The sequence below is a fragment of the Cajanus cajan genome, chromosome 4 (genome assembly GCF_000230855.2).
Source record: "Cajanus cajan strain Asha chromosome 4, NIPB_CcT2T_4, whole genome shotgun sequence".
Classification (NCBI taxonomy): Eukaryota; Viridiplantae; Streptophyta; class Magnoliopsida; order Fabales; family Fabaceae; genus Cajanus; species Cajanus cajan.
Window position 1 is genome coordinate 64,666,161 of NC_138520.1, and position 9,707 is coordinate 64,675,867.

The window sequence follows — 9,707 nt, forward strand, 5'->3', positions numbered from 1 at the left end:
CTAACAACAGCCACCTAATCCCTACTTTCCATATTTTGCAATTTTTGAAGGATATCAGAATCTGAGCTCACCCCTTCTATCCCCAACTGTTTTCCAATCTCCCAAACACAATCAGCTATACTCTTAGCGCCCATATTTAGCAACCTATCAACATGTTGTAAGTCATTGACAGGGCTAGAAGCACTTACTTCTGAGCTTAATTTCTTTCGTGGTCTACCATTCCTCCTTCTAGACTCCGCAATGTGAATCACTGGTTTTGAACAAAAATTTGTGATATTTGACGTTGAATCAACCAATTGAATTGGCATCTCACATATATGATGTTCTGAGAGCTCAACCCAACATGAATTGGAGCCAATCGCATCAACACAATTCAGGGGTTCTTCAACATTAGGGCCAATTTCTGGTTCAACCAAAATATCACTCTTCCTTCCAATTATTTCATTACCAACCGGACCTAGGTGAATACCTTCATCAACATATGGCCCAATGAAAGAGACAATCTCCCTACCTTTGCACATGCTGACCTCTGAGCCTCTTTTGGGTTAACACAACACATAATAGACCTCACACTTTCCTTGCCAATAGCTTCAAGATTTTGGGCCAATGAATTGGTATCATTCACCACGTCCTTCCCACTAAGAATATGGGTCTCAAATGAATTACTCTCCATACCAGTGGGCTTACCTCCTGCTGTGTCAACAACCCCACAAGGAATATGGGCTAGCAAAGTATCACAGCCCACCATAAATCCTTCTAAATTCTCATGGTCGTTTCTCCTCCTATCACCGTTCAGATCATTCCCACAACGGTCATCTAACAACTCATGCTCGTTGCTCCACCTAACAAGATTTTGGTCCAATAAATTAGTAACATCCACCACGTCCTTCCCTCCAGGAATATGGGCCCCAATTGAATCATGCTCCACACCATTATTCATGCCTCCCTCTACATCAACTACACAAGGGATATGGGCCAACACATTATTACAAGAGACCACTGCACCAACTTTGCTTCCTACCTCACCACTTCACTTGTCATGCTGAATTGATGTTGTAGATATCTCCACCAAGCCCGGTTGTCCATCACCATAATTAGTTTCACATATATCTCCTTGGAGAATATTCGCCTCAGCATTTATAACCAATAAATCCAAAACAGATTTATCTTCATTTAAAATATAATTACCTCCCAAACCAAAATCCCGATTAAGAGTAATTAACTCCCCATGATTCTCTACCTGATTGAGTGCTACTATCTCATTTTGAATTTCAAAAATATAATGCTCCCCGTTTCCATCTCGATAGAAATCAGCCCAAGCACTATCATTACTAAAGTAGTCCAAAGAAAAATCACTCAACCCCTCTGACTAAGAATTTGAAATATTTCTATTAGGTAACACTCTCCAAGGAAAGATTAAAGAATCTTCAACAACCTTAATTGAAAATAAAGAATTATTAATCTTAATTTTCAAACAAGTATTAATAATCTCCTCTAACGTAGTATGAATCAGCATCCACGCTATATCCAATCTATCCTTATTCTTTGTTCTAATATCAATACACACAAACCTCCCAAATGTTGTAGCAATCGACCTAAAAAAAGTTTCATTCCAAGCATTAAGTGGCACTCCATAGCATCTAAACCATACATAGCGTGCACGTGGAACATCTTCTTGACTCCAAGGGTGAATTGAGCCAAACCATAGTGAAAATACCTCATCTAACTCTTTCAGCAACTCCTCACAATTCTCCTCATCAGGTTGGATTAACACTTTCAACATTGGAGTGAACTTAATAGATAGGATTCCTTCAGCAATAATCTTTTCCTGAAGTGTGAATATCTCATCAACCTGACGCACCTGACCAATATAGCATTTTCTCAACCAAACCATTTCAGTGTCTGGGACTTGAAATTCCATACCATTCCATGTATCAGCACTCTTGTTAGCATGACTATCTTTGGGCTTCCACACCTTCCTTACATGCTGCCTTGTATGTCCTCTAGCAACATCCAAATATGATTTCCCTTCCATAATACTGGTTTACCGCTTTTGTTGGCACCCCTGACCCGTGGACTGAGAATGATCATCAGATTCATCACCAACTAAAATTCTACTCTCTTTGTTTTTTGCTAAATCATCACTCTCTTTGTTTTTCGCATACCGAGAAAATTTACACGAAGTCTCTAGGTACCAATCCAAATTTGACTCAACCTGTTCCCCATCAAGCACTAATCAACATTATCCATGAATCTGACAAAACCAAATCGATATCCTCTCTTATCCTTCTCTTTTGGAATGTATACATCAGCTACCTTCCCTCCCCATTTCGTAAAAACTTTCCACATATCCTCAGTTCCAAAGCCCTCTGGAAAATTTGAAAAGAAGAAAGAAACATATCCAGGACTCTTTTGATTGAACTATATCCACTACCGATCCCACGCACTCCTAGTGTTCCATCTATCCTTTGGCAATCCGTTCATTACTAGAAAAGTGTCATTTTTCTGCAAATTTTCCTGCAAAAAAATATTCGTAGAAATTTTTTGCAAAATTTCCTATAAAAAAATATTTGTAGAAATTTTTTGCAAATTTTCCTGCAAAAAAATAGTCGTAGAAATTTTTTGCCAATTTTCCTGCAAAAAATAATTTACAAATATTTCTTACAAATTTTGCTACAATTTTAATAATCATGGAAAAAATTTTCCATGGTAAAAATTTGCAGAAAATATTGTAAGAATTTTATTTTGTTTCTTGCATATTTTTTTACAAAAATTAATTCGCAAGTAATGTTTATTTAATGGTAGAAAAATTTTGCAGGTAACTTTTCTTGCAAATTTTCCTGTAAATTTTGATTCGCAGGAAAAATAAAAAAAATATATTTAAATTCATAAGTTTAATATTTTAAAAAATTTTCAAGTCCCACATCGATTGAAAATAAAACAATTAAAAAATATATAAGTTGGGGAAACACTTACCTTACAAGTTAAATTGTATAGTTGAGTGTTAGGCTTATAATCTACAATCTTAGAATTTAAAAGATTATGTGTGAGACATGAAAATAAAAGATTATGAATTATTAAAATATATAATTTATAGTAATTTTTTTAAATTTTTTCGTAAAAAATATTCTTGTAGAATTTCTTGCGAAAAAATTCGCAGAAAAGTTTCCTACGAATTTTTTTTTGCAGGAAAATTTCCTGCAATTTTTTTTGCAGGAAACTTTCCTGCAAATTTTCCTACGGATTTTTTTTGCAGGAAAATTTCCTGCAAATTTTTTTTTGCAGGAAACTTTCTTGCGAATTTTTTTCGCAAGAAATTGCGCAGGAAAATTTCCTGCGAATTTTAAAATTTGTAAAAATATATTATCCACGAAGGTATTACTTGCAAATAAAATTTCACAAAAAAATTTGTAGGAACAATTTTTCCTGCAAATTTTTATGAAAAATTCGCAGAAAAAATAACATGTAATAAGAGAAATTCTAGTAATAGTTGTCCTCTTGAACAGTATCCCTTCACGGTCAAAAGTCCTTCCATCTTCTTGATCTCACCAAGGTCCAATCCCTCGCGTTCTCTCCTTCCTTTGGCTCTGTTCCCGTTTTCATTTTTTGACATAAGAATCCGATATAATATTGAATAGAAGCCACGCCGCCCCACTTAGCAAACCGCCGCCGTCAGCGTCTTATTATAAGTGGACTTTGAGTACACCCTAAAAGCTAAAATCACTCACAAATAGGCAAATCAAATTGCAGCATTTTCTCTTTAGTTAAAATAATAAACTAAAATAATAACGACGACCTTGACTCGACCCCTTCAAAGACTCTATCTTTCTATCCTGCTTTCAGTGTACCTGTTTATTTAGAGCATCTGCAGCGTAGCAACCCACCCTGCATATGGTCTTAGAAGCAACCAACTCACCGCTGCATACGTTCTTTATGGAATAGGTTTCCGCTGGTTTTGAGGCTGAATCGTTAACTTGACGGGGTGAGGTTTTTGACAGGGTACAACTTTGACAAGGTAGTCTCTATCTTCTCTTTTGATTCAGATCAAGCTTTTCCAAATTCTAAGATTTCTGTTTCGTGGTTCAAATTTTTGATAATTTATTTTGAGAGAGAACTGAGATTTGTTTTAAACTATGTAGCAAATGTGATCGAGTTCAATGATTTATTGTGCCTTTTGGTGTGGTTCAATAATTATCATGATCTTAGACATAGCAAGTTTATTGACAGGGAGGCGTTTTACTTTTAATTAAACTTTAAACACTAATAACTAGATAGGGTGTCAAGATCTAAAAGGCAAGCACACAGCAAAACAAGACAGATCTCAATAGTTAAATCAATTTTACGCAAAATAGAGTGTAATAAACCCAGGAGGTGGGCAAAATGGTCCAACTAGGATGAATCACTTCTCTCACTTATCTTAATTGAGATCATTTAACTTAATAAGTATACATGTCATTTAATTCAATTGAGGTCATTCAGTTAAAAATATAAATAAATAAATAAATATAATTTTGGTCCACATAATTTACTATTTTTCATTTTTGATCTGTATTTTTTTAGTTGTTTTATGTTTAATATTTTATAACATTTAAAAAATAGTTCTTACTGTCAATTACCGTAAATAAACCCTAAATGACAAACTAAATACATATTAAATTTATTATATTTAATTTTACTATTATCAAGTAGGTAAATTAATTTTAAATTTTTTTAAACAATTTTAAAATGCATTTCATTTCACCACACTCAAACCCTCACTTTGTGATCACATTTTCTCTCTTCTATCTAAATTCGACATTACAAATCTAAACCTCATAATTCAAACATCAATTATTCAATGAAGAATTTTTCATAATCTATATTCTTAACAATATCGTCAAGTTCATCCTCAACAATTATAATATCAACAATATCGTTAAATTTGTCCTCAACAATCATAATAATTAAATTGATTTTATGCAAAACAGAGTGTAATAAGCCCAAAAAGTGGGTGCACAATGACCCAACTAGAATGAATCACTTCTCTCACCATTAAGTATACATGTCTTTTATTTAATTGAGATCATTCAGTTAAAAAAAAAATTAAAATATACTTTTGGTCCATTTTTTAGAGTTAGAAAATCTTCTGAGTAAGTCAGAGTCTCAGCTATTATCACGAGTAACATTTTAATTATAAGGTGTAATTAATTTATTTTGATGTCTGTGTCTTTTTGTTTTCAACATATTAAAAATAAATAAAAAAAACAGTATATATGATGGTGTAATGAAGTGGCCTCATCGTATTAACAAAGGGGCAGTGACTCTTTCCTCAACCTCAACTGTGTGTCAGTGTGGGTGTTTTTTCCCTTTCACCTCTAATATTCAATCTTCTAACCACTCATTCATTCACTATGTTTTTCCATAATTGCAGGCAATGGACAGTGACACTGACACAGATTTGGATACATGGCTAGACGCAACAACGGTATTGTTGGAATCCATATACAAAAATGATTGTCAGACACAGCATTCCCATTGTTCCGGAGGAACTTGGGAAATGGAGCAAGAAAGAGTACGAGCCAAAGGTGGTGTCGATCGGGCCCCGGTTCAAGGGAAGAAAGGAACTTCTACCAATGGAAGAGATCAAGTTCCGTTGCATGCTGCACCTTTTTAAGAGAAAACGAAGAGGTTCTCACTGGGAAATTCTAAAACGCTGTATGAGCCTCATCTTGAGGTTAGACACAACTGTTCGCACTAGCTATGGGGAACAAATCGATTTGGACAGCTACGGTCTAGCCACCATTATGTTACACGACGCTTGCTTTCTCTTAGAGCTTTTCATTTCTCAATCAGTGGAATGGAATTCAAAGCTACCACCCAACGATGACACATTCCCTCCTAGCCCAGCAGCTCAACTCGGGAATATGGAACTCATCTTGAGCGATCTCACCTTATTCAAAGATACCCTTTTTTGTTCTTTCTTACGTCTTTTTTGAATTTTTTTACGAAGACGTCAGTATTCTACAAGATTTGGTTCTGTCTCTTCTGGTTCTTGGCTACTCTCGTGATTCAAGTTCTACCTCTATTCCCGATCCCATTGATGCCTATCACATTCTTCAACTTGTTCACTCCTTCATTCTCAATCCCCAAAGCCACCATGGTTCATGTGTTATTGATATTGAAGTTAATGTTAATAAACAAATAGAACCCAAATCTTGTGCCACTAAGCTCTTAGCCGCTGGGGTTACTATAGTCAAAACTGAAGAGAATTCTATTATTCCAAAATTCAGCAGCAGGAATGGGGTGCTAGAAGTTCCTCCCTTGAATATCACTCAAACCATGGAAGCAAAGTGCCGAAATTTTATTGCTTGGGAGCTTCACGCTACCAGGTGGAAAAAGAGTGTTGGAAGAGATTTGTTCACTGTTCGGGCGTTGCTCTACAATGATTTGATATGCTGTGCAAGCGACGTTCAACTGCTTAAAAACAAGGGAATCATCGTAGATGAGTTGGGTATGAGTAATCACCATCTCATGGATCTTCTTCGTTCCATCACAACTGGAGTTGACCGTGCCCTTGTTCATTCAACTTACTGGAACATGATTCATGCCCTCAATACCTATTATGCAACAAATTGTGTCATAGGCTTTCCCATAATTGTGTGGCATTATTTGAGCCGATTTTCAGAATGGCTTTACGGTCTGAACAAGTTTTTAAGGCGCGGTTACAACTTTCCTGCTGCGTTGATAACTCTTCTCACTGTCATCCAGACTTGTTATACAATACTCAGCTATCATTATCCAAAGAACAATTAGTTTTTCTTTATCCAATTTATGTTATTTAAATGATTTTCCATTGCTTTCAGAATATTTACTTGCATTGTATTAATTTCTACAAGGCAAACTTACCTTGTTTGTTTGAGTTTTTATTCCGCGTTTGTCCTCTTTCTCATTATGATAAATTTGTGTGTGGTTTCCCAATTTGCTGTTCTTCTCATTGGATAATTTGTTATCATTTCAAACTTTCAATCCATATATCTAAGCAATATCAATAATGTTGCAAGCAAAGAACCATTTGAAATGAAGTCATATTTCATCAGCTAAGTGGAAATTTGTCAATTATATTTTGTTGTGGTGTCTATGTAATCATACTATTTCATTGTTCTTAGCGGTAGGGGTTGATCCACGCTTAAGCAAGGTCAGGGGTTTGGGGTCAGCTATCCCACCCTTTGAGATACTTCCAACGTAGCGAGGAGATTAGTCACACCTATCGGCGGTGGATAAAATACTACGATATATAATTATTTGTCATTGTTACATGGTTGGATATATAATTATTTGTCATTGTTACATGGTTGGACATTATAACATGTGACATAACATATGTTATGATGACTAGGGGTGGGTAGATGGACCCGGGTCCGCGGACCGGTCCGTAAGCCCGCGGATTTCGCGGATAACGGACCCGTTTTTTTCAAATCCCTATGATTATGTCTAATTTTTGAGCCCGGCCCGTTAAGTCCGCGGACTTGGCGGATTTAATCCGCGGGCTCGCGGGCTAGTCCGCGGACTTCACATTTAATATTTTTAAATATTATGATTTTAATATTAAGTTGTGTATTTATTTTTTTAAAATTATTATGACATTAAAATTATGTTTAGTTGGTATATATTTGTCATTTGAATGATTTTTATGACATTTTGATGTTTTTATTATTGAAAATTTGCTACTATTATTTAAGTATTTGTAATTATTTTTATTTTAATATTTTAATATTTAGTATTTTAAACCATTTTAACTATTGATAAATTTTAGTATGATAAAATTTAGCTTATAAATAAAAAATATTTTTTTCTTCTAATTTTATGTATTTTTATTTTTAAAAAATTTATTTTTTTGAACCATTATTTAGGCCCGCGGACCGGTCCGTTATCCGCGGATTTTGGCGGGCCGGATACGGACTTAAAAAATAAGTCCATTTATTTTACGGACCGGACTTATCCGGCCCGTATAAAACGCGGGTTTTACGGACCGGGCCTTAAACGGGCCGGACCGGTCCGTATACCCACCCCTAATGATGACATGACAGCATGACACGTGGCACGACAATATGACATATGACATGATACGTGTCAAATCTGTTAAGTATTTAAACGAAGAATACGGAAAATCAAACATTGAGATACATTTTAAAGATATGGGACTAAATTGATTCAATTAATTAAAATGAGACTAAATTGACACTAATAAATAATATAAGGAAAGAAAAATGTATTTTTACCTTAAAAAATATTTAAAAAATGATGAAATATATAGTGATAAAACAAAGACAACAATAATAACACCAAAGGATTTGACCAACGTGGCACATGCATGAACCATTATGAAAAAATGAAAAATCTTAAAAAAATGAATTTTTTTTTATTTATCTATTTTTTATGTTTGGTTTTTCATTTTTTTTTAAAAATCTGATAAATAAATATAATTTATTTTTAAAAAATTGAAAAAATGTGTAAGATTTATTTAATAAATATAGTAAAAAATTTAAAATAAACCTCTTTCATTTTTTTAAATATTACATATTTATAAAATTAATCACTATTTTTTCTTTTCAATTTTTTGTTTTTTTTTCAATTATGTTTCTTTTGGGTCGCTGGCGGGAATAGCGAAACCCGGATTTTTTACTAAAATATAATTTTTTTAAATTTTTTTTACCAAAACAGCACATGTACCAATTTATTTACCCAAGTAGCACCTTTTATTGTTCATACTCAGAATCCAATTCTCGGGAAACCGAATTCTGAACTTCAATTTTGTTTTGTGCTCAGAATTCATAGTGTTTTAAATTTTTTTTTCAGTTTGTAGTCCAGGTTGTGCGTTGATTTTGCAACTGGAACGGCCCGTTCTGCAAGCAGAACGACCCATTCTGGTTGCACGCGTAGTCTTATTTTTGAAACTGGAACGTCCAAGCATAATGGCCCGTTCTGATCCATTCGTCATGTGTGTATTTTTTGCTCTAGAACGGCCCGTTCTGAAAGTAGAACAAGTCATTCTTCATGGAGAACGGGCCGTTCTGCAAGGAGAACAGGCTGTGCTGCAAGGAGAACAGGTCGTTCTGCAAGGAGAACGGGTTCATCTGAATCCATTTTTATCCCCCATGCTCAGATCCAAAATGCAAAAATAAATAAATAAATAAAAATTTAACAGCTCAGAATTCGGTTCCCCGAGTGTGAACAGTAAAAGGTGCTACTTGAGTAAATAAATTGGTACAGGTGTTATTTTGGTAAAAAAAATTTAAAAAAATTCTATTTTAGTAAAAAATTCACGAAACCCTCACCCCCCCTCCCATTTTCTTTTTTTTTTTTTTCCGTTATTTATTTATTTATTGGTTTCATTTTTTATTTTAAAAATGATAAATAAAAATAATTAATTTAATAAATTAAAAAATGTAAGATTTATTTAATAAATATATCAAAATTTTAAAAATAAATGCCCTCATTTTTTTAATATTACATATTTAGAAAAATAAACTTAACTAATAAAAAAAAGACATATACAATTTTTTAAAAAAAATATTTTTTTAAATAAAATAAAAGTGGTGTCATGGGCTAGAGAGACAGAAAAAAAATGCAAGTCACTATGACCTATAACAACTTAAAAAAAATCAACTCTACATATAATTGCATTTTACAAGTCGCTATATGATTTATGATGTAATAATTATAAGAAA

The 9,707-nt window shown here is 33.8% G+C and overlaps 1 long non-coding RNA gene across 1 annotated transcript; it reads left to right on the forward strand.

Moving 5' to 3' along the window:
- Positions 1 to 3,149: 3,149 nt before the first annotated feature.
- LOC145956916 (uncharacterized) lies at positions 3,150 to 6,957 on the forward strand. Its single transcript, XR_014433299.1, has 2 exons — positions 3,150 to 4,015; positions 5,411 to 6,957. It is a non-coding gene; the product is annotated as an uncharacterized LOC145956916 (long non-coding RNA).
- Positions 6,958 to 9,707: the final 2,750 nt, after the last annotated feature.